The sequence below is a fragment of the Dermacentor andersoni genome, chromosome 5 (genome assembly GCF_023375885.2).
Source record: "Dermacentor andersoni chromosome 5, qqDerAnde1_hic_scaffold, whole genome shotgun sequence".
In the NCBI taxonomy this organism is placed as follows: domain Eukaryota; kingdom Metazoa; phylum Arthropoda; class Arachnida; order Ixodida; family Ixodidae; genus Dermacentor; species Dermacentor andersoni.
This window is the reverse complement of record NC_092818.1, coordinates 25,079,924-25,105,800: the sequence shown is the minus strand read 5'-3', so window position 1 is coordinate 25,105,800 and position 25,877 is coordinate 25,079,924. Positions and strand designations below refer to the sequence as shown.

The window sequence follows — 25,877 nt, the reverse complement described above, 5'->3', positions numbered from 1 at the left end:
TCGCCCACCTCTTCTCGTCAGAGGCTTTTTCCACGGAATTTGTGATGGAGTGTGAGGTGGAAGGGGAGTTTTTATCCCCCGTGAACTTCACTAAAGACTCCGGGTGGCAGCTCGTTGCCGCCAGACGTTCTTTAGGGAGCAAGAGAAATGCGGCCAATGCCAGTGCGGCCGACGTTCAACATAACGCCGGTTCCAACGCTCGGCGTCCCGCCGACCGCGCGGGCATTAAAAGCAAGATAATTCGAGGGGCCAGGATGCCTCCGCTGCCCAAAGAAGAGGCAAAGATCGTCGTGCGGCCCAGGGGAGGCCTGTGTATCAGCAAGTGTGGACCTACCGCAGTCGCCGACGCCATATGGCAGGCTGCCGGGCTCGATCCGGCGTCGCGAGACACGGACACGATGTGTCCCAACTTTCAACAAAACATAATGGTGATCAGCACACCAAACCGGGACAACGCTGCACGCTACGTCGGCATCGAAGGCATCTCCGTCGCCGGTCAACGTTTCGAGGTGAGCGCCTACGAGGCCGCCCCCCACTACACGTGCAAGGGCGTCATCCGAGGCGTCTCCCTTACCGACGGGCCCGCGGTGCTCGACAAAAAACTCGTAAACCCGAGAAATCCCACGGCGCTGGGCGCCAAAAGAATCAAGAACACCGGCACCGTGGTGGTCCTGTTCGAGGGGTACCGAGTGCCAAATTTTGTCTCCTACGGCGGCACTATCGTCAGGTGCACTTTATTTCGCAAGCAAATGGACGTGTGTTACAGCTGCGGCAGGCTCGGGCACCGCTCCGACGTCTGCCCTTCGCCCAACGACGCCATCTGCAGAGGATGCGGAGAAGCAAACCCTGACGTCCAGCATAGGTGCGATCCCAAATGCAAGCTGTGCGGTGGCGACCACCTTACCGCCGCCAAGGAGTGCAAGCGACGATTTCAGACGCCATATCTCGTCAGGCGCAGACGGGGGGAACGCTCGCGCGCCCTCAACGCCGAACATTTCCCGCCCATGGAGAGCGCGAATCAAGCCCGGCAAGCATCGCCTGAACGCCAATACGGTCGCAGCCGCTCCCGGTCCAGGGGGAGATCCAAGTCTCGTGGCCGCTCCAGGGGTCGCACCAGGAGCCGCTCCGTCTCCAGGGCCAGGTCGATGTCAAGATCCCGAGTCCGATCACGAACCAGATCCGGCTCCAGGGGCCGCCCAGGTTGCAGAACCCAGCCAGCATCTGGACCTCAGCCGGCCTCCACACGTTTGGGGAAGCAGCCGACCCTCCTTTGGGCCGATCTGGCACGTCCCGAGCCCGGTGCCAATATAGAAGCTGCTCAGGCACCTCGTAACGACCCACACCCAGAGCGAGCTAGGGACGCGGAAGTCATTCGCTTACGAAAAGAGAACGACGACCTCAAGAGCATGATCAAGAGGCTAGTTAACGAAATGGCAGAGATTCGGAAACTCGTTACGAATGCGTCTGATAACGGTGCGCCAGGCAGGGCCACAGAGACTCCAATCCCAGCCCCAGTAGACGGTACTGCGACGTCCTCCAAACGCAGAGCAGTAGTAAAACAAACAGGTGAATCGGGAGCGATGTCCTCAGAAGTCAGCGAGATTAAGCAATCTCTCATTGGGCTGGCAGATGGCCTCAAACAGGTCACTGCTAGCGTCAATTGTCTCACCGATAATGTTCGTCAAATTCAGGTTGCACTCGGAGATCCCAACAGGGGCCTCGGAGCTCTCGCTGATCGCATAGACGCCATTGAGGCGCGAATGGCTACACCCGCCTCCGTCGTACAACCGCTCACCGTTCCCGCCATACTAAAGGAAGCTAGACTTCAATATCCAACCAGGGCGGCGTCAGGAGGTCCCAGTCTATGCACAGCCCTAACTGCCCCGTTAGGTGGTAGTCCATCCGGTCCGCCATAATGGATAGGTCCAAAGAGAGTTTTCGCATTTGGCAATGGAACTGCAGGGGATATTCTAACAAAAAAGCACCTCTGCAGCAGTTCTTCAGGTCCTTCGCTGTCAAACCTCAAGTCATTGCTCTCCAGGAAACATTAGCCTCCGCCGCCTCGCTCCAGGGCTACAGGGCCGTGTCGGGCCTGCCCGGGGGGCGAGGGATTTGCACCTTGATTGATAAAAGGCTGACTCATCTCACCCACGACCTCAAGCTGGGGTGTGGTAGAATTGAATATGTCATGGTTGAGATCCTGCTCGACGTACCACACCAGAATCAGCGCAGAAACAGCGTGTTCGTCCTCAATATCTACAGCAACCCCAGGGACTCGCGCCAGCAGTTCAAGACCATCCTCAAGAAAGCGACCGACTTGGCCGGCCCTCGACCCTTGGTCGTCGTCGGTGACTTCAACGCACCGTACGGCATCTGGGGTTACGTCTACGACACTACCAAGGGGCGCAACCTGTGGCAAGACGCCAACGAGATGGACCTCACTCTGGTCACTGACAAGAATTTTCCTACTCGCATCGGCAACTCCGTCACCCGGGACTCGACACCTGACCTAGCGTTCGTCAGGAACGTTGAGGACGTGGGCTGGGAGAACACCGCCATGGAGTTCGGCAGCGACCACTACATTCTCGAGACCAACTTCAAGGTGTCTCGGAGTAAGATCAAGGAATTCACGTTCATTGATTGGGACCACTTTCGCAAGATTCGCGAAGAACCCAGCAGAGCCAGGGCACCCGCCACCCTCGAAGAATGGTGCGAAGGCGTCCGGAACGACGCTTCCGCGGCTACCAAGAAAGTGGAAACCGATCTCGACGTCGAGCGGATGGACAGCAGACTTGCCCACCTGATCGAGGCCAAAAACGCCCTGCTTCAACGCACCGTACGGCATCTGGGGTTACGTCTACGACACTACCAAGGGGCGCAACCTGTGGCAAGACGCCAACGAGATGGACCTCACTCTGGTCACTGACAAGAATTTTCCTACTCGCATCGGCAACTCCGTCACCCGGGACTCGACACCTGACCTAGCGTTCGTCAGGAACGTTGAGGACGTGGGCTGGGAGAACACCGCCATGGAGTTCGGCAGCGACCACTACATTCTCGAGACCAACTTCAAGGTGTCTCGGAGTAAGATCAAGGAATTCACGTTCATTGATTGGGACCACTTTCGCAAGATTCGCGAAGAACCCAGCAGAGCCAGGGCACCCGCCACCCTCGAAGAATGGTGCGAAGGCGTCCGGAACGACGCTTCCGCGGCAACCAAGAAAGTGGAAACCGATCTCGACGTCGAGCGGATGGACAGCAGACTTGCCCACCTGATCGAGGCCAAAAACGCCCTGCTCCGCCGATGGAAGGGTCAAAGGCTCAATCGCAGACTCCGAAAAAAGATCTCGGAGTTCAACAAGGTCATCGATGACCACTGCAAGGCGCTATGCCAGCAGCAGTGGGACGAGCTCTGCGAATCCATCGACGGACAGATGCGCAACGGCAAATCCTGGGGTATGCTGAAGCACCTTCTCGACGAAAGCGGCTCAAAGTCAAATCAGAGGCATACGTTGGCCAGGGCCCTTCACGAGGCCACCAGGTCTCACACGGTCGATGAGCTCGTCGCAAAACTGGTACAGAAGTACTTGCCCGTCCGTCGCGACGGAGATCCAGTGACCCAACTCCCAGACTACCGAGGCCCTCCACGCCCCGAGCTCGACGAAGACTTCTCCATTGCCGAGGTTAGACAGGCCATCTTCGCGCTCAACCGCAAGTCTGCGCCGGGTCCAGACGGAGTCACCAACAGAATGTTGAGAAACCTCGAGGACACGTCGATCGTCTTCCTGACCGACAAAATCAACGAGTCCTGGAATAGCGGCGTTGTTCCTGCAGAATGGAAGATGGCCTGCACGGTGCTCATTCCCAAGCCCGGCAAGGCCCCGAACATTGAGAACCTCAGGCCGATTTCTCTAACCTCCTGCGTCGGCAAGGTCATGGAGCGCGTCGTCCTCAACAGGGTCAACGGGTACCTCGAAGACAACGAGGTTTACACGTACAACATGATGGGCTTCCGCGCCGGACTCTCGATGCAGGATGCAATGTGCCTAATAAAGCATCAGATTGTGGATGGCCGTTCCAGAGACGTCAAGGCTTTGCTCGGTCTGGACCTCGAGAAAGCTTTCGACAACGTGCTCCACAGCTTCATCGTAAAGACCATTTCAGATCTGGGTCTCGGCTCCAGATTCCATAGCTACGTCAGCTCTTTCCTAACGGACAGGAAGGCCAAGCTTCGCATTGGGGACTTCCGCTCCAACGATGTGCCCCTCGGAGGGCGGGGCACTCCTCAGGGCGCCGTCATCTCACCCACCCTGTTCAACATCTGTATGATTGGTCTTTCCGAGAGGTTGGCACGCGTAGAGGGCGTCAAGCACACCATATACGCCGACGACATCACCTTATGGTGCTCCAGCGGCTGCGAGGGCAGAGTCGAAGAATCCATGCAGGAGGCGATAGACGTGATCGAGGAGTATCTCCGCCCCACCGGACTTCGATGCTCCCCCGCCAAGTCGGAGCTTCTGCTTTACAGAAAAGAGAAGGGAGGCAGACCCAAAGATTGGAAGCCAGTCTCCGAAAGCAGCATCAGTCTTCGCACTTGTGACGGGGGGGGGGGGGGGGGGGGTGATACCCAGGGTTGACGTTATTCGGGTCCTGGGCATGTTTGTCGAATTCAACGGCGGGAACGGAACGGCTCTCCGCAAGATCATCGCAAAGACGGACAACGCTTTCCGCCTCGTTCGCAGAATAGCAAACCGGCACCGAGGAATGAAGGAAAACAATATCCTCAGGCTTATCAATGCATTCGTACTATGTCACTTTACGTACACAATTTCTATGCATAACTGGCTCAGAGCGGAGCGAGACAAACTCAACGCTCTCATCCGCAAAGTGGTCAAGAGGGCTCTCGGGCTTCCCATCAGGACCCATACCGAGGATCTCCTTAGGCTGGGGGTGCATAACACTGCCGAGGAGATTGCCAAAGCCCAAGAACGCGCGCAACTCACTCGCTTGAGCACCACAGCGGCAGGTAGACACATCCTCGAAGAGCTGGGTTACCAACCTGCGGGATTCCCGATGGTCAGTACTCCGATCTCCAGGTGCATTCGAGACAAGTTCGAAGTGGCCCCTGTGCCCCGAAACGTCCATCCCGTCCATAACGAGGGCAAACGCAAGGCCAGAGCAGCAGCCATCCTCAAACAGATCAAGCAACGAGACATTAGAGCAGGCTTCGTCGACGCCGCGGAGTACAGCGATGGGAAGACCTTTGCAATCGTTGTGGTCGACTCCAGCGGCAAGATTTCCAACTGCGCCTCCATTCGCACTTCAGACCCCGGTGTCGCCGAGCAAGCCGCCATCGCCCTCGCCCTGCTAGACGGTCGTGGATCCGAGATATATAGCGATTCCAAAACAGCAGTTAGGGCTTTTCAGAAGGGTTGCATCGCCAAGCAAGCTGCTCGTCTTCTTAGCAGCTCGAGTCAAGATGCTCTCACGCATCATTCAATCCACTGGTTTCCAGCTCACGTAGGGTCGGTCGAGGGTGCTCCCCCGAACCTCAATGAGTCTGCTCACGAGGCTGCGCGTGACCTCACCGACCGCGCTTCCTCTACAAGAAGCACCGACTCCCCTCCTCCCTACGGCCACAGGGACGCTCCCGCTACTCACAACGAGATTATTAAATTCTTCTACATGTCTAGAAGGGTCTTTCCACCCCCTCACCCCAAGTTAAATAGGGCGCAAGCCGTTTCGCTTAGGCTTCTGCAGACCAGTACGTATCCGTGTCTGTCCGTTCTCCACGAGGCTTACCCGGACGTGTATCGCGACGACGCCTGCCCCTCCTGCGGGCAGGCCTCCACTCTAGCGCACATGCTGTGGGAGTGTGGGTCGACATACCCCAAGTTCATCAAGGAGGAGTGGGACTCGCTTTTGCGTAGCCCCGCTCTAGAAAAGCAAATCCTGGCCGTCCAGCGTGCCCGCGACCGGGCCGGTGGGCTAGACCTGCCGGTCCCGACGTGGGACTAGCCGGGTGCGCGACGAGTTCGCGTCCTCGCCGGACCTACAATAAAGTTTATTCACTCACTCACTCGTGCGATAAGTGTGAGGTCACGGGTTTGCCTAACGGCCGCGCCGGATTTCGAAAACATTCGTGCATCCAGCGTTAGGTGTACGATAAAGAACTTCATGTGGTGAAAGTAATCCGGAGATATCCAGTAAATAGTTCGTCATGGCCCCAGAGCACCTCTGTGAACTTAAAGTCAGTTTAGGAACGTTAAACGGACACTAAAGTGAAAAATTATTTCTTCTGCATCAGTAAATTACCCTTCTACAACACCAAAAGCACCACTCTTACAACGATAAGACGTTTGGTAAGCCATAAAAAGCGCAAGAACGAAATACGGGTGGCGACGCCTACTTAAGTTCCCGCACCTGGGGGCTGTGACGTCTTGGATTTTCATGGCATCTTCTAGGGCCTACTAATTATATATAGCGGTACAGATTGACCACATTGTGTTCTAAAGGAAGCAAATATTAAACATGGCAAGTTTCGGGAACCTTTATTCAGCCAACGCGGCCCAAATGCGAGAACATACTTTGGAATCCCTGACGTCATGCTGACGTACCGGCGCTGGGGTAACGGCGCGAAATTCAAATACTGACACTTGGACCTTCATTTTGTCATCTAATTCTCAAACTATCTTTTTTTTAAATGACTGCCTGCAGGGTTCTCAAGCAATGCTTCATTAGTCTAAACTGATTTATTGTTTAGCTTTAGTGTCCCTTTAAGCCCAATGAATCAGTCGGTCGGTCGGCTGTTTGCATGTTCTGAGTTTGTGCCCATAAATCTCGTTCCCATCTATCTATTTCCTCGTGACTACAGGCCAACAGAACAGTACGCGAAAAATACATTTTTTTTCTGCAATAATAAGAAGCGGCGTACGTCCGTTGTTCTTACCTGAGCTGCCCCTTTCACAGAGGGATTTATTGAAGCGTTCTCATCGGCCACTCTTTTTTCTAAAACCGAGGGGTGCTCTACTGTCTAACGTCGTGGTGCATGCTAAAAAAAAGAAGAAAGAACAATGTACTCCGATAAAGCTCCATCGCTCCCTTTGATGTCGGACTTCGTGGACCGTGCTTATACTTCGCCCCATTTGCCACCTTCGCCGGTTCTCTCTAAAGCGCGCGACAGGCGCCGACGCGTCATTGCGTGCGACAGGCCGCAGTAACGTAGGGGACCGGACCGGCGCTGCAGCGGCAGTCCCGCTCCCCGGCTGGACACAGGCACAGCGCCGTTATGCACATTCGCTTTCCTTCTTTCTTTTTCTCAGTCTTCTTTTCCAAGGGTCCGTTCTCTTCGCTCTTTTATAGCCATGGGACCGAAGAGGGCGACTTGCGGTGGCACTTTTCAACGCGCACGCACGCACGAGCGCAAACGCACAGAGCGCTACGTTCGAGTGGGAAACGAAGGAAAGAGAAGCACAAAGTCGCTCAAAGGGATGGCGGGGTGTGGGGCAGTATTACGACCACTCTTCCTTTGTCGGCATGCATCTCTCAAAGGGAGAACCGAGCTGGCTCAGCTCTATCATAGCCTCCCCTCGGCGATGTCGAATGGATTCTCCCGGGGCCTTCCCGGCGTGCGTCGCTCCGGCCGTGGCCGCTCGCGCGCGCTCTCCGCCGCTGATGTCGGCGGCTCTGACTCGCCTCGGAGGAAAGTGCCCGCGCTGGTGTCGGCGACGATCTGTCTTGTGCCGCGCGCTCTCGTCTGACACGGGCGAAGGCCATGGCCGTGTTGTGTCTGCGTCGGGTGTTCGGACAAGCGTCCTAGCGCGCCGGCCGCCGTTATCGTGCGTCGCGCCGCGCTGTCAAAGGCGGGAACGCGCGCGCGCGCGCGTCAGTGTTGCGTTGCGGAGTCGACTCGGATAGCGCGTGATCGCAGTGGTGTCGGTGTGTCGCGCGTCGTCCGGTCGTCCTATAGGGCTGGTGGACGTGCCCACTGCAAAGGCGAACGCCCTCCGCTGTGACAGTTCTGCGGACCTTGAGGTCTCCTCGTCGCTGACACTTTCGTGTCAGCCCTGCGTCGTCCTCTCCGCAATCAGAAAAGCGACAGACGAGCGAAAGGTGAGCTACATTTTCTTTCATTTTTTTTTTTCACGCGCGGCGTTGAATTTCGCGCGCAAGCTCTGCGTCGAAACGGCTATACTCGTGAGCTCCTCTTATAAATGCGCGCATGCAGAATGACACGTGACGCCATGTTATGTCATTCATCAACATTGCTTTCAGTGATGGTATCTTGGGAGGGCGTGCTACGTGCGTTGTGTTTGTAATGGCGAAACGCGTATACGACGGTCGATCTCGCACGGCCCGTTGCCGTTCTGCGAAATTTTACTTCTTCTTTTTTGCGAGTATTGGACGTGTTTTTTTTTGTCCTCAATCTAAGTGCACCAGTGACCACATATCACCAAGCGTGTCAGTTCCATTAGCCTTACTTTGTGGCTGCTTAACTTTCGTGATGATACGCGCTTTCAGATTTTTATATCGGGCGATCGCTCGCACATCACGTTTCGCAGCGAATGCAATTGATGAGGCAAGGCTGAGTTTTCATTGTATGAATATTATCAATGCGGAGTCGTTCTAGCAACTTCTCTGAATGTTCAATGAAGAGATAATAATTTATGGACATTTTTCTTTCTTTTTTTTTTAACCGGGGAGGGGGTTATTGCTGGCTTATTCTGTGCTATCTTTTCCCTGCTGCCTAAATTACTTGACATTGCACTGCATGCGTACGATACACATTCCGGGTTGGTTTCGCTCTCTTGAGTTTTGCGTGGGTGTGTGGTTGGTTACCCAAAAACAATGTACCGAATGAAGAAGCCTGATCTGCTGTTTGCGAGACATAAAGATTTGTCTTTATGTTAATTAACACCAGTGGATGTTATTGCGCTGCCGGATATTGGTTTTTTTTTAACGTTATGTTTTCCTCTGGATAAAAACTAGCGCTGCTGACGTCTTCGATAGCGCAGATAAAACAGTGGGCCAGAAAGCCACCGCAATCCTTCGGTATATTTTTCTCTGTGTGCTCCATGGATGTCGGCGTTATTTCTGTTTGCTTCAACTCGCTTCTCACACCGTCACGCACACCATCGCTACAAACCAGAGAGTTGATCGTCTTGAGCACAACCGCGGAAGTGGCTCTTCGAAGCAACGCTCTCGATACACTCGCTCCCTCGTCTCCCCACTCACGCACCTACTCCTTTACCTCTAAAACAAACGAAACGTCAACGAAGGATGGCTTTACAACTACAGTCGGGTACAAAACCCTGCGGAACGTGGCCTCCACGTCGAATGCGAATTTCCGCTCTTTTAAGGCATGGTGACTCTAATTTTATGAATCACTGTTAAAATCGCAATGTAACTGCTAAATGAGCGAAATTTTTAATCTATGTGCCCGGTTTCGTGGGAATTCAGCTTTCTTCGCGAAATCCACGGCCCGTTAACTTCTGCGGCCCACTGTTCACCGGTTTTTGGACTCCGAGAGCCCACCTCGGAGACGCGCGCGCTGTTCCTTTTGTCGTCGCAGTAAATTCCTTACTTTTCGTCAGTGGGGTGGGACCCGCCGGTACGACGAGGTCAGGCCGCAAGCGGGACGCCTCATTAAACAGCGCCGTCTTTTACGCGCGTCGCGCCGGTGGCGAAAGCTTATCGGCTCCCGTGCGATCCCCGTTCGCGTTCCCTTCTACCGAGCCAAGGGGGGGGGGGCCCGGCTTGGGAGGAGACCCTCCAAGTGCTCGGGGGTCGCGACCGCGGGGGGAAAGGCGGGCGCGAACGTTACCGCATTTTCCTTCTTTCGCTCGCCTCCTTTTGATCTGACGATGTTCGCGCTTTCTCTCTTTCCTGCTGCCCCGCACGCCCTCCGAACAGTCAGTCGTAGCACATTCTCGGGCTGTGGGTCTGTCGCCCGCGAAGCTGCCGTCCTCCTCTAGAGACCACGTGAACCGTGGCCTGCCGCTGCCTGTCCGCTCGGCTCGGCCACTCCATCAAAGGCCGTCTCCGCACTCGTGTCCCCTCGGAGCGTTTGCCGCTGCTGCGCGGAGACCCGACTTTTTGCTTCGCACCGTTTCTCTCTGCCTATGTGTGTGTTTGTTGGCCCCATTCTCCGCTCCCCGCTTTCTCCTTGGTTTCTATTTTCTTACCCGTACTTGTTCGTGTGTCTTTGCATCGGTTTTCGCCCGGCCTCCTGCCTCCGCTGCCTCGTACGATCCCCTTCCAGCTTTCGTACCTTTGTTTATGGGGTTCCGGCCTTCATCAGTCTGCTCGCTATCTTGCGCGAGGTTTCTGTAGCCCCGTCTGTTTTGGTTTTCGTCAAGCAACTTTTTCGCACGAAAGAAGTAAACACACTGAGGCGGCGTCGTTTTTTCACTCGCACGCGCGAGCACTTCGCCTTCCCGAGAAGCGGTATAACGAAATCGCCGCTGCTGGAAGTTCGTTTTGAGATGCGTGCGCGGTCAACTCAAAGGAAAACGGCGCGCCCAGACTTTCGGCCTGCATTTGCGGATCTGCGCCGATCCCCCCGGCTTCTCGTCCTTCTCTCGCCTGTGCGCGTGACCTCGCCCTGCCTTTGTCTCGTCTTTCTGGGCCTGTCGTTGCTCCGGTGGTCGCAGCCGTAGTCCGAGACGGACGACGTCACTCGACGACACTGCTCCGCCGACTTCTCTGGCTCACTCCGGAAATGCCGCCGCTCCGAGACACGCCTCTCCCTCCTTTCCCCTCTTTCTTCGAGGGCCCCCGCCTGCAAAACTTTCGGCCCGTGCAAGCAAGGAGGCGATGCAGCAGACGGCGTTCGGTCCCACTAGAAGTGGCGAAGCGGGCTGGGCTATGGCCATTGTGTTCAGTCACCTGCATATTTAATCCTAACACGCCTTTATATGTCTTACCAACTAGCCTCCCACACCTTCTCCGTGAAGGCCTTACACGGAGAGCCTGTTTATTTCTCCTGCAGAGGGTACTGGTGATGTCTGGTTGGGTCACGTACCTTGAATGTGCTAGCTTAACGCATCTTCTTTCGAAAGCATTCAATGTTTGCAGATTTTGCAACCCGTGTTTACTAGAGTCGAGCCGCTTTAGTCGATATGTACTCCTTGTCGCGTTAATCATGATGGTGGCTGTACTTTATGTGTTGTGGTAGTGTCTCATGCATATGCTTCGATCGAGTGCGTGCACCATTAGGTGTGGTTCAGTGCCGTTTACGTATCGTTTACGAATTGATTGGTCGATTGATTGATTGATTGATTGATTGATTGATTGATTGATTGATTGATTGATTGATTGATTGATTGATTGATTGATTGATTGATTGATTTGGTTCAACACCCTATAGGCAACATCAAAGGTTCGCGAGACGTCGGTAATGGGAGGGCTCCGGATGAATCACTGACCACATGAGGTTCTTCACTTGAGCGGGCACCGTTTTCTTGCGGCCGCCACAGCGCACAATCGAACCCTCGTCTTCGTGTTAGCAGCACAGTGCCATCGGGACGGGTGTTTCCTATCTACAAGCTGTCACCGTTCGAGCACAGAAACTACTTCTCCGACAACAGAGCAGTCTCATCCAGGCTGCGCGTTATTGTTTTAGTTTCGAGTTGACAGGTGCAGTTGTGTTTTACTGAACAGCAGGGGAGCACGTAGATGAATGGATGAATGCATGAATGGATGGATGGATGGATGACAGTTATGTTGAAGGGCCCTGAAGTAGTGGGTTCAAAACCAGAGGGCTTCGAATAACCTACAATAAAAAACAGACGCCTGTATCCCTCAGCACAGCACTAGAGTTTGTTAAGGGGCTGCACTTTTTTCCTCTCAAGTTCAAGTCAAGCGGATGTGTGCGCAAATATCGCTCTGGCACACAGCTCTTGGGTGTTGCGCAGCGCCCTCTACACTTTCTCTTCTTTATTTATTTCTTTTTTTTTTGCTGTTAACTCTACACTACACGTAATTTAAGTAACGGTGTTGCGACTTTCGCGTGTGACCAGCCGCTGTTGTCTTTGACATAGTCTTGTCTGCTCGGAATTACTACGGACAAAACAGAATGCGTAGTGTAGTATTGAAACACGCAACTAATGAGTGGATTCATTATGCAAAATAGAAGTGAGGCGTGCAGACAGGACACAAGAGTAGAGAAGTGGACAACACGAACGCCGACTATCAACTGAAGGGAGTATTGAGGCGAAAAAAGAAAGAAGACACAAAACTCATCTGCGCATGCTCACGAATGGTAACACCGCGTGTCAATCGGGTACACGTGCCGGCCTACGTGAGAGATAACTGTTAAGGCACTTAATCTCTTCCTTATGCAAAGTAATCGAAGGCTGACTCACGCACGCACTTCCACCATTATAGATATGCCATGCCTCTACCATAAGACGCGTATCTTCATTCTTATGCCCCGCAGGGGCGTCTGCGTCAGCAGGCGTTTGGTGTGTTGCGACACCACGTACCCGAGCACACGAGAGTTGGACCCTCCCGCGTTTAACCGTGCGCGGCTTAGCCGTGTCCGGGGAAAGGGGGATCCTGGGGGTTGAGCCGATGCCGGGTGTTCGGACCTTTAAGGCCCCCCGGCGGAGGCAACACACCTCTTTGGCCTCGGCTTCACGTAGACGGCACCCCCGGACTGACCCACCCGAGGGAAATCGGTAGTTGCCTTTTCCTGTCTCTCGCTCTCCCTCCAACCTTCGTCTTTCTCTCACTTTCCATCTTTCCTGTCTTCTCCTCGCTTCTCTTTACTTCCAATTTTTCCAGGCAGCAAGGGTTAACCTTGTGTGAATAACCAACCTAGGTTATTTCATATTTGGTTATAGTGGTAACGTACAGCTGGCGTTTGCAGGCCGTGTTTCACAGGCCCTGCAGCGTCCCCTTGTAGGACTCCACGGTGGGTGGCTGGCGTTACTGCCGAAATTAGAATCTCCTATGGCTACTTCCTTTCCCCCACTACCTGATCGCTCCCTGAAGAGGGGGCGCACCGATGATGTCTTAGAATTTTTTGCCCGTCAAAAAGAAATTTTTCCTCGCTTCCATGTAGTCCACTCCGAAACACCAAACAAACCCGTGCGAACAATCTCACCATTCCTCGTGTCCAAGTCTCTGACCCAAGTTTTCGGTACAGGTTACAAAGCATCCAGAATGGCAAGTGGTGATCTCCTCTTGGAGCTCCGCAACCTGAAGCAATATGAAAAGCTACCCAATCTAGTATCATTTGGCGACGCCAAAGTAACAGTAACACCGCATCGTACTATGAATACCACCCGTGGTGTAGTCTCCGATGATGATCTCTTGGAACTGACTGAGGCTGAGTTCTTGGAGGGCTTTAGTGAGCAGAACGTCATCAACGTTAAGCGAAATAAGATAAGGCGTGGTAATTAGGAAATTCAGACCAAACACCTGATTCTTACTTTTGGCTCAAGTGTTCTGCCCGAGTCCATCGAGGCCGGCTATATCAAGCTCCGTGTTCGCCCATATGTCCCAAATCCCCTGCGTTGCTTCAAGTGCCAGCGTTTCGGTCACAGTTCACAGAGCTGTCGAGGCCGCCAAACCTGCGCGAAATGCAGTGCTCATGAGCACACCTCTGAAACTTGTGAAAACTCTCTCCATTGTGTAAACTGTGAAGGGGAGCACGCTGCATACTCGCGGTCGTGCCCATCGTGGAAGAAAGAAAAGGAAATAGTTACAATTAAAGTAAAAGAAAACATTAGTTTCAAAGAGGCACGCAGGCGGGTATCCTACCTGCCCAAGAACACCTTTGCCGAAGTGGCGCGTCAGGGGGCAGCGCCACAACGGTCTCCGGCGGCTGTCCGACCCACACTCAGTGAGCCGGCAGTGACGCTATCCGCCCCCCCCGGCGGATGCAGCTAGTGCTGCTACGCCAACCCAGCAGACGGGGCCATCTACCTCCGGGCAGGTGACCTCAAAGGCCTCGTCCAACGTGCCGAGGCCTTCACGCCAAACAAAACGCTCGGAAGAGCGCGTGTCCAGCGCCTCGCAAGAGGCGATGGACACAACCACCAGCAAGACGGCGCCACCAGCGCCTAAGGAGCGGCGAGGGGGTCTCGATCGCTCCAAAAGAGACAAAACTCCCGTCACGGCGCCAGAAAAAGGCCCGTGAGCTAACATCAGTCTTAAACACACAGCACCCTACACATATAGCATAATGGATACACAGATACTACAATGGAATGTGCGAGGACTTCTACATAACCTCGACGACATTAAAGAGCTCCTACATGAATATAGACCAAATGTGCTGTGTGTTCAAGAAACGCACCTCAAACATACGCAAACTAATTTTCTCTGACAGTACGCTATTTTTCGTAAAGACCGTGATGACACTGTCGTGTCGTCCGGAGGTGTGGCCATTATAGTTGCCAAAAGTGTTGCTTGCCGGGAATTAAGACTTCGTACGCCCCTAGAGGCAGTTGCTGTCCGAGGAGTGTTGTTTAACAAATTAGTCACGATTAGTTCCGTATACATTCCTCCGAATTACCATCTTCACAAAACAGAATTTCAAAACTATATAGATGGACTTCCGGCACCTTACATAGTTGCCGGCGACTTCAACGCACATAACACTCTGTGGGGAGATTCTCGTTGCGATGCGAGAGGTCGCTTAATTGAAAACTTCATCTCCTCCTCAGGAGCATGCATAATTAACAAGAAAGAGCCGCCGTACTACAGTGTGGCACATAACACGTACTCATCAATAGACTTAAGTATAGTATCGAGTACACTAATTCCGTATATTGAGTGGAATGTTCTGAAGAACTGCTTTGGGAGCGACCACTTTCCAATTATTTTAAACCTAACGAAACAGGATGCATGCTCGCCACATTTTCCGCAATGGAACATTAACTCAGCCAACTGGGAACTGTTCCAAGAGTTGACGTATTTAGGCGAAGATAACATTGCTGGTTTTAATATAGACGACGCTGTGGCATATCTAACAGGTTTTATTATTGACGCTGCAACTAAATGTATCAACCAAACTAACGGTTTGGCAAGTAAACGTCGCATCCCATGGTGGAACGACGAATGTCGGAAAGCACGAAAAAATCAAAATAAGGCCTGGAGATTGCTTCGAAATTGTCCAACTGCTGAAAACCTTATTAAATTCAAACAAGTCAAGTCACAAGGCCGGAGAACACGTCGACGAGCAAAGCGAGAAAGCTGGGATAGGTACATCTCCAGTATAAATTCATACACAGATGAAACAAGAGTATGGAATAGGGTAAATAAGTTAATAGGCCGGGAGTCACATCCCCTACCGTTAGTAAGTAGCCAAGGTGACAGCCTGGAAAATCAGGCGGATTCTCTAGGCGACCACTTTCAATATATCTCCAGTGCATCGCACTATACAGAAACATTTCTAAGACACAAAGAACGCGAGGAGCGGCATCCCCTAAACCGCAAAGGCTCATCGAGTGATGCTTACAATTGTCCATTTACTTTGGCGGAACTTAAGGCGTCTCTGGCTTCTTGCAACCACTCGGCGCCAGGTGGCGATCGTATCATGTACGAAATGATTAGGCACCTACACCCTGAAGCTCTGGAAACACTTCTATCTCTTTTTAATGCCATGTGGGCGGCGGGGTACATTCCATCGTCCTGGAAACAAGCTATAGTTATTCCCATACTCAAACAAGGGAAAGATCCGGCCTTAGCCAGCAGCTACAGGCCAATAGCGCTAACAAGCTGTCTGTGCAAAGCTTTTGAAAAAATGGTAAACCGGCGCTTAATCAGCTTCTTAGAGAACAACAATAAACTAGACCCCCTTCAATGCGGTTTCCGAGAGGGAAGGTCGACAATAGACCACCTTGTACGCGTCGAGGCAAACATTAGAGATGCGTTCATTCATAAGCAGTTTTTACTTTCAGTGTTTCTGGACCTAGAGAAAGCGTACGACACGACGTGGCGATACGGGATCCTCCGCGATCTTTCCGCGATGGGCGTCCGTGGGAACATGTTAAACACAATTGAAAGCTATCTGTCTAACCGCACTTTTCGCGTAAAGGTTGGTAATGTCTTATCGAAATCATTCACCCAAGAAACTGGTGTTCCGCAAGGGGGCGTACTTAGTTTCACACTTTTTATTGTAAAAATGAACAGCCTACATACAGTCGTTCCACGGACAATGTTTTATTCCGTTCATGTTGACGATGTACAAGTAAGTTTCAAATCTTGCAATATTGCTGTCTGCGAACGACAAGTGCAGCTTGGGGTAAACAAATTGTCTAAATGGGCGGATGAGAACGGCTTCAAAATAAACACCCAAAAAAGTACCTGCGTACTCTTCTCAAACAAGAGGGGGGTAGCACCACTGCCTAGTATTACGATCAAGGGAGACCACCTCTCTGAGAGCAGTCAACATAAATTCCTGGGAATCACTTTAGATTCAAAGCTCACGTTTATTCCCCATATTCAAAATCTGAAAATAATATGTTTGAAAACAATGAACCTCCTCAAGCTTCTGTCTCGCACTACATGGGGTAGTGATCGAAAGTGTCTTTTGAACTTATATAACAGTCTTGTCCGCTCCCGCCTTGATTACGGAGCAATAATTTATAATTCCGCAACACCAAGTGCATTAAAAATCCTAGACCCCGTCCACCATCTGGGTATCCGTCTCGCGACGGGCGCTTTCAGAAAAAGTCCAATCCAGAGCCTCTACGTTGAGTCAAATCAGTGGTCACTTCATCTACAACGGTCTTATAGCAGTTTCACATACTTCCTGAGAGTACAAGCGAACAATGAACACCCTTGTTATTCAACAACAAACAATATCACCGCTGCTACGCTCTTCCATAACCGGCCTGCAATGAGGAAGCCGTTTGCTTTGCGTGTGAGGAACCTAATCGAGGAAATGAGTGTTCCCCTCCTTGAACATTGTCCTATGACTCAAGCGAAACTGTTGCCGCCATGGCAGTGGCAGATCATAGACTGTGATATGTCGTTTGTAGATGTCGGGAAACATGCGCCAGAGGCACATATTAAAATGCATTTTTTTAGAACTCCAGTATAAGTACTCTTGCACTGAGTTTTACACGGACGCTTCCAAGTCGGATGCAGGGGTTTCTTACGCAGCCACCGGTCCATCTTTTTCAGAATCCGGCGCACTGCACCCGGAAGCTAGTATATTTACGGCAGAAGCCCATGCACTGTTGTCGACAGTGAAGCATATAATGAAATCAAAACTTCGAAAAACAGTCATATATACAGACACTCTAAGCGTCGTAAAAGCCCTGAATTCACTCTATAAACACAAGAACCCTGTACTTGTTGAGCTCTACTCCGTTCTGTGTAGAGCATACATATCTAACCAGCATATCATTATATGCTGGGTACCTGGCCATAGAGGTATTGAGGGAAATGTTCTAGCAGACCAAGGGTGCGATCTTGTACGCGTTCCAAAATAGAACGGAGGTGGTTCGTTCCACCGAGCCAAATACGATTCGTCAATTCGAACCATGCCGAACGCCATGACGTCAAGTGTGACGTGATATCTGCTGTCAATCATTCCGTGTCGTCTGCTATCGGACAAACGGAACGGAACATACCGCCTATTTCGTGACGTAAAGAACGAACCGCCTCCGTTCTATTTTGGAACGCGTACAAGATCGCACCCCAAATGGCCAGATCAATTACATCGCAAGCTACTCGTACCGCTGCGGTCCCTGCTACTGATCTGAAGCCTCTCTTACGTAGAAAACTACGGAACCACTGGCAACGCCTGTGGGACACGGAAACAAATAATAAGCTCCACGTGATAAAACCACAATTAGGATTCTGGCCCTCTGTAGCAAAATCACGCCGAACGGATGTCCTGTTCTGTCGTCTCAGAATAGGACACACGTTTGGCACCCATAATTTTCTACTCACTGGAAGTGACCCTCCAACCTGTGGTAGATGCGGGGAGAGGCTTACCGTCCTCCACGTCCTCTTGGAGTGCCGGAAAGCCGAAGCGGAGAGAAAGAAACATTTTCCTCTTGCATACCGTTACCACATTCCTCTTCACCCGGCTATGTTTCTTGGCAGAGAGCCCCTTTTTAATATTAAGGCAGTCCTCAATTTCTTAAATGACGTTGTCCTACATGTTATAAGCCCATTACATTCGTAGAGCATCCTCGTTCCAGAGGATGCCGCTACGATAATTGTGTTGCATAGCACATGCCTCCAGACCCTTGCGTTTCAAGGGCTAGGCAGTAGTGCTCCAGCCAATCTTGTAACCTTCTATATTTTTACACATCGTATCATCCTTTTTAAATGCATCGTAATGTTCATAGCACACGTCATACGCCATCGCCATAATATTATTATACAGATTTTACGTAATTTAGAGCAACTACTTTAAGGCCCCTTTACAGCCACATCGCCCCAACTTCATGGAACTCATTAAGTATATTGCGAACCCCTTACCATGGACATGGCGCTCTTTGGCCATACATGGCCCTTGCGCCATTAAAAATCAAACATTCATTCATTCATTCATTCATTCTTATGCCTGTACAATACCGCGCATTCATCTAACTCTGGCGTGCAGTTACAATCTCGGCAATGTAGCGAAAGATTAGAAGGCGATCCACCAGTTACCGACCTTTTATGTTCCATTAGCCTCTGATTGATACACCGTCCCGTTTACCCTACGTAGAACTGGCCACAGCTAAGGGGAATTTTATAAACCACACCCATACGACAGTCAGTAAAACAGTTGTTCTTATTGTGCTTCACTAGACAAATATCTGTTCGTTTTTTGCCTTTTACCCGCTCCTTTTTATTCTGTACGGCAGCGCATATCTTACCTAGCTTATTGGGAGCAGTGAAAGCAACATTAACATCATATCTACTAGCAACTTTTTTAAGCCTGTGCGACACTGAATGAATATACGGAATAGCCACTACTCTTTTTTTGCTATTACTGCTTTCTGTAATCACGTCCGTCCCTCTCGAAACCGACTTCTTTAGGCGCTCAGCCACAGTGGCCACCGCTACACTAGGATAACCTGCTTCTAATAGGCGCCGGACCGCCTATATGCGCTGTCGTACAGAATAAAAAGGAGCGGGTAAAAGGCAAAAAACGAATAGATATTTGTCCAGTGAAGCACAATAAGAACAACTGTTTTACTGACTGTCGTATGGGTGTGGTTTATAAAATTCCCCTTAGCTGTGGCCAGTTCTACGTAGGACAAACGGGACGGTGTATCAATCAGAGGCTAATGGAACATAAAAGGTCGGTAACTGGTGGATCGCCTTCTAATCTTTCACTACATTGCCGAGATTGTAACTGCACGCCAGAGTTAGATGAATGCGCAATATTGTACAGGCATAAGAATGAAGATACGCGTCTTATGGTAGAGGCATGGCATATCTATTATGGTGGAAGTGCGTGCGTGAGTCAGCCTTCGATTACTTTGCATAAGGAAGAGATTAAGTGCCTTAACAGTTATCTCTCACGTAGGCCGGCACGTGTACCCGATTGACACGTGGTGTTACCATTCGTGGGCATGCGCAGATGAGTTTTGTGTCTTCTTTCTTTTTTCGCATCAATGCTCCCTTCAGTTGATAGTCGGCGTTCGTGTTGTCCACTTCTCTACTCTTGTGTCCTGTCTGCACGCCTCACTTCTATTTTGCATAATGAATCCTTACCAACTAGCTCAGCTTTCTGTCGTTCTAATGAGTGGATGATCAGTTTATTTCCATTTCTTTGCAAAAACCTTGCTGGAAGCCCTTAGCAGCATTTTTTCACCAAGTTTCATTTTGTCGTAGTGGTACTAGTGCAGGGTTTCATTTTTTGAGGCGTGTGTTTGTGCTGCATTGTAGTTGATGAGGCACCCCGTTATGCCGGTAGTGAATTTTGACGACCGAGGTTCTGAGCACCTAAATCTATACACAAGCGATTTTCCATTTCGCCCCATCGAAATGCGCCCTGTAATCGAACCCTCGACCTCTTGCGTGTATCAACGCATCATCAAAACGGCTAAGTCACGATGCTCGGTTCCGCTCCCGCGTTTAGTAGCGTAGTTTAGTAGAGTTAGTTTAGTAGTGTAGTTGGGGCGTGGGGGGGGGGGGGGAGATGGGGGTGCAGGAGGGAGTACGCTCGATGGACGGAGCACTGACAGCGATAGCAAGGTTTAGCGCTGCACTTGAAGCGCCAGCGACCGAGCGTCACACAAAGCTAGCTTCGTGATCAGCGCCGCTAGTGTTTGTGCAAGCGTGTCTCACCCGGACGGTGCTCGAGACGAGACCGACGGAATAACGTCGGCGAATCACTCGGCACCCTGTGAGGAGAGTGAAATGCTACACGTTCTTTATGTGGGGCGTGCTTTCGGTTCTATGTCTGACTTCCTGTCCGCGACCAGTGGGGCGCAACGTACCCACTAAATGGTCAATGACACTCATGCGCCCCCGATTAAGTATATTCTCTGCGCTTGCATCGTACTGCATGCGACTCACTGCTTATAGTTAGTGTGATTATGGTTCTACGCGGGCATAAGCACGCACACACGAGCAAGCAAGCTCGGGCAAGACGTTGTGCAGTGAGTGCCGTGTGGAACGTGTCCCGTCGAAGAAGTGTGGCAGACGTAACGGACCCAGTAGATAACGCTCTCGAATACCGCACTGCGCTGAGCACGCCAATACAGAATTAGATAACGTTAGCTTGACGTTTACTGTCCGGCATAGGGTTGCAGAAGATAGCGTCTTTTCCTGTTCGCATTCTCTCTCTCTCTTTGTCCCTCCCCCTACACACACATCATGCACAAGTCAGCTCTTCTGGAACGCTGGTGCGCCCGCTGTGCATCGCTCGCGCCAGCAGCTGCAGCCAGAACGCGGCCCTGTTCGCTCCGCCGTCGCTGCAGCCAAGCACACGCCGCGTCTCTGAAGACGCCCTGCAACAACCAGCCGCGAGCTGCGCAGGTGCCGTCGATAGCGGGACAGCACGACAACGCCGACGGCGTGAAAGCGCCACGGGCGTCTATCGCAATAATAATAATAACAATAAAAAAGGGCCTAGTCTGTACATTCGACGTCGATGGATTACGGGTGGCGCAGTCTGAGAACGCATTGCATTTCCGAGCAATTTGCGACTGAATCCAGGAAAGTACAGCACCGTGTTTTTGCCATTACTTGTACAGGTTGTTTAAGTATAGGCACGTACTAGCGCAGTTGCTTTTGCGCTAATAAACCCGATAAATACCGTGGCTGCAGAACTGTTCAGTTTTGTAGCGTCTGTCACACTCCCGAGACAATAGCTTACGTACCTTCTGTATGTCCTCAATATGCGGCCGAACGAAGAACACTTAAGTCTAGTGTTGACTCCTTGGACTCTCGCCCCTTTTCGGAAGAAAAGCTTTTGGGTGCGTGGAGAAGAGTTGATCGTGCCCGACGTGCCATAAAGTCACTCTTCAACTTTCGACGTGAGATTGGCTTAGACGATCGCCTCTAGAAATGTGTTTGCGCGATAACTTTTTGTGTGGACAAGATTACTCTTGCGTGTATTGTCTACAATGCCCATCGAAGTATTGGACAACGTGTATATAGTAGCTCATTTTACCGTAACATACTCACCTGCCATCTACCTTTCCCTATATTTCCCACTTCCCCCTTCCCCAGTGAGGAGCAGGCTAGAGACACGCTCTCCAGGCCGACCTCTCCTCCTTTCTCCTCATTAAAATCTCCTCCTCCTCCTTCCTCCTCCTCCTCCTTTTTTCCTCAGATCCGGCAGTCCGCATACATTTGGCACCGTCTACACTAACGGTGATAGATGCGTGAATTAAAACAAGTTATCGAAATGAAAGATGGCAACCGCGAAACTTGTGAAAGCTGTTTTGAATGAGAAATGGCATCTATTGGGGCTTTGGAGGCCTGCGTATTCAAAAAAAAAAAAAAAAGAAGAACCGAAGAACAAGAAGAAGCCCCTTTGCTGGAATTGTTCGTATAAGAGAAAATTTCTGTTAATCCTAATGCTGGGCACGTCATTAGCGAAGGATATACCAGCCATCTGTAGAGAACATTTACGAACGAAACACTTTGGGAATTCGGCTCCTGTGTTCTTTTATTTATTATTATTATTATTATTATTATTATTATTATTATTATTATTATTATTATTATTGCTTAATAGACACAACCACATCTAGAAATCTTTGCCAGTACGCGAAGTGCAGCCGTCACCTGAGCTTTTGGCACGCGCCGCTTGGTGAACCCGCTGTCGGAGTCGCACTGGCGACCTCGAACTGTTCTCAGCAGGAAGCGTGCAGTTTCCTTGGGAAGTGAAACGTCGTTAACGAACAAACGAGCTGATTAGCGAGAGGACGCGCGCCTACACCCCGCGTCGTGCCGCAAATTGGCGTCGGCGCCGACGCAGTTGCTCCGCCGTAACGATCTGCAAACTCGGGCTTGGCGGCGCCCTCTTCACCACAGTTTGGTCGCGGCAGTGACTTCCGCCACTTGGGTCGCCGGATTGTCCGGCTGCCGATAAGTGTGGCTCGGCGATTTCAACGCCATCCTTGTTTATTTTAACGATAGGAGCTGAAGGGGCCGTGAGACCTGACCAAGGATGTTGCTCCTACATCGAGGTTCCACATGTAGATAGCCTAGCCCATTAAGATTGCAAAACGCAGACTGGTTTACTTACAGTCGGCATCGAAAGTTCACGGACATCTGTATCCCCGAGCGTCTTCAATTTCGGAGCAGTTGTTTCTGTAGGCAGTATAAAACGGTACTCTAAAAGATATTGTGTAATAGTATGTACATACGGTATAACGATATGTAAATGCAATTTACAACACTGTGTTGTTCGCCCATACCTATGCTGGGTGGAATTCTGAAAACCAGCTGCCTTACACAGGCCACGGAAACATTCAGCTTTCAAACCGGACCTTTATCTGCCTGTTCTCGAGTTTTTGGCGCTCATCGTCGTTTCCTCGCCGGATATATTTATTGCAGATGCGCGCACACGGATAATTTGGGCCACTGTGCATGTGCTGGCTGCTTTCCTGCTGAGCAGCCAACTTGGGGCATTGGGTGTGTTTGCGAATGTGCACCCGGAGATCTCCGATTGGCCCCGTATTCCGCCAGCTGACACCGCTCTATGCTTGCGAATATCCTACTTGCATCCCCCCACCTAACTTTCTGCCGTCCTCGGCGATCGCTTACCTTCTCTTGGCGCCCGTTCTGTAACTGTGGTTGACTGTCGATTACCGGATCTACAGGTTTCGTGGCCTGTTCAACCCCGTTAATTCCGGTTAATGTCAGCTACACTATGTCAGCTGCCCCCGTTTTCTCTCTGATCCACACCGCTCTCTTCCTGTCTCTTAACGTGACGTCATGCCTGACAATTCCGTCTCATAGCTCTTTGCGCGGTCCGTATCTTTTAATGCGTCTTTGTTATTTCTGCCCCATATGTCAGGGTCAACGGCGAATATCTCGGCAACATTCGGTTTAGCAACACTGGAGATTAATTGCAACAAATCATGCAGGACCTTAACCGAGAAAGTGCAAGAGTTGGGCTGAACATTACTGTCCAGAAGACAAAGGTAATGTTCAGTAACGTGGCAAGGAAACAGGAATTCATAATTCCCAGTTACAGGAGTACGTTACAGGGGACCCTGACCACGAGAATTAAATTTCTAGACTAAAAATGGGCTGGAATGCATACGGCCGCCATTACCTAATACTGACTGAGAGTCTACCACTGTCGTTGAAAAGAAAGAACGTAGAAACTCCACTGAAGTTGTTTAAGTGCGTAACCATACACCCTAATTTCAGTTGGCCCACTTGCAATTTCAAGTTGGCCTGCCCCCAAATTGCAAGTTCACCCAATTGCAAATTTAGGTTGTCCGTCTTGGAAATTATAAGTTGGCTCAACCCCAAATTTAAACTTGGTCCACCCCCAAAATTCAATTGGCCCACCCCCTATTTAAAGTTGGCCCACCTGCGAATTGGAGCTGGCCGACCCCCATATTGAAATTGACCCACCCTCAAGTTGTGTATTGGCCTACCCTAAGTTACAAGTTGGCGAACACTCAAATTACAAGTTGGCCCAGCCCAAATTTCAAGGGCAGCGTATTGGGCGAGTTGGTGTTTCATGGTAACAATAAAATTCAAACAGCACTAGACGACAGGACCAGAAAGAGGAGGAGACAAACAGCGCCGTGTTTGTCTCCTCCTCTTTCTGGTCCTGTCGTCTAGCGCTGTTTGAATTTTATTGTTACCAAATTTCAAGTTGGCCCAGCCCCAAATTGAAGCTAGCCCACCCTCAAATTTCAAGTTGACCTACCTTGAACTTAAGTTGACCCACCTTCAAATTTAAGTTGGCCCTCCCACCAACTTCAAGTTGGCTCATCCCCAAAGTTCAGTGGCCGACCTCCAGATTTGAACTTGACCCACCTTCAAATGTCATGTTGGCGCACCCCCAAATTTTAGTTGGCGCTGTTGGGGACTCGGTGCTGACGCCCGTTATTGCCAATGGGTCGCAAGCCCCAAGGGTAGCGTTGGCCTGGCGGCCTGGGGCACTGGAAGCATCCGAAGGTCCCGGCAAAGCAAGAGTAGACTGGTAACAGAACAACTTGTTTATTCTAACATAGCAAAAGAGCGGCCGGTCAGTTCGACCGAAGTGGAGAGACGGGAGAGCACGTAACTCAACAGAACAAATCGGAGCCTCTCTCCTGGCGTCCGGGGGCAGCTGCTCTTATACTCTCGGCGTCGCGGGCCAGAAGTAAGGTCACGGGATGAGCCCACGCGACGGCGGAGCATGAGCCCACGCGACGGCGGAGCACGGTCGAGCCGAGAGACATGTTGAGACGAGTGTAGTGACGCATCGCCAACCCGCCGACGGACAGACCTCCTGGCTCCTCACTTTGGGAGCTCCGCTCCCCGGCTGCCGCGCTTTGACAAGCGTGGGCACACACACACACACGCACACACGAAGACACGTGGCACTGAAACACGCCTGGACACGCTTGGCGGTGTTGGGGTCTCGGTGCTGGCGCCCGTTATTGCGAATGGGTCGCAAGCCCCAAGGGTAGCGTTGGCCTGGCGGCCTGGGGCACTGGAAGCATCCGAAGGTCCCGGCAAAGCATGAGAAGACTGGTAACAGAACAACTTGTTTATTCTAACATAGCAAAAGAGCGGCCGGTCAGGTCGACCGAAGTGGAGAGACGGGAGAGCACGTAACTCAACAGAACAAATCGGAGCCTCTCTCCTGGCGTCCGGGGGCAGCTGCTCTTATACTCTCGGCGTCGCGGGCCAGAAGGAAGGTCACGGGATGAGCCCACGCGACGGCGGAGCATGAGCCCACGCGACGGCGCGCACGGTCGAGCCGAGAGACATGTTGAGCCGAGTGTAGTGACGCATCGCCAACCCGCCGACGGACAGACCTGCTGGCTCCTCACTTGGGGAGCTCCGCTCCCCGGCTGCCGCGCTTTGACAAGCGTGGGCACACACACACACACGCACATACGAAGACACGTGGCACTGAAACACGCCTGGACACGCTTGGCGGGGAGGCGTTGCGGCGGCGTCGAACGGGCCAAAATGTCCGCCGCTTTGAACGAAGCCCCGGCGTCCGTTGCATCCGCGCCGGCATTACCGCGCGTTGTAGGCGAAACGTAACAGACCGCCCCGCCGGGGGAAGGAGATCCCGATGGTCAGGGGACTGCATCCGCTGTCCGGAGGGATGTCGCTCGATGATGCTCATAACCGAAGTCGGGCGTCCTTTGGCGTTTCTTGAGCGCAGCGCACAGAGAAGGCCTCGTTCTCACGTTCAGGTTCACACAGGACACTGCAAAGTGACTTCGGGAGAGTTGACATTTTTGTTCTCGTTTCCGGCAAGCGTTAGAACTACG

General features: G+C 51.7%; 1 protein-coding gene across 1 annotated transcript in view; it reads left to right on the top strand.

The window, feature by feature from the left end:
- The first annotated feature begins 6,765 nt into the window (after positions 1-6,765).
- Positions 6,766-25,877, top strand: part of LOC126529975 (LHFPL tetraspan subfamily member 2a protein) — a 200,160-nt gene continuing 181,048 nt past the window's right edge. Inside the window, exon 1 of the mRNA XM_050177441.3 lies at positions 6,766-8,112. The gene's annotated coding sequence lies outside the window, so the exon portion shown is untranslated. The remainder of the gene's footprint in view (positions 8,113-25,877) is intronic.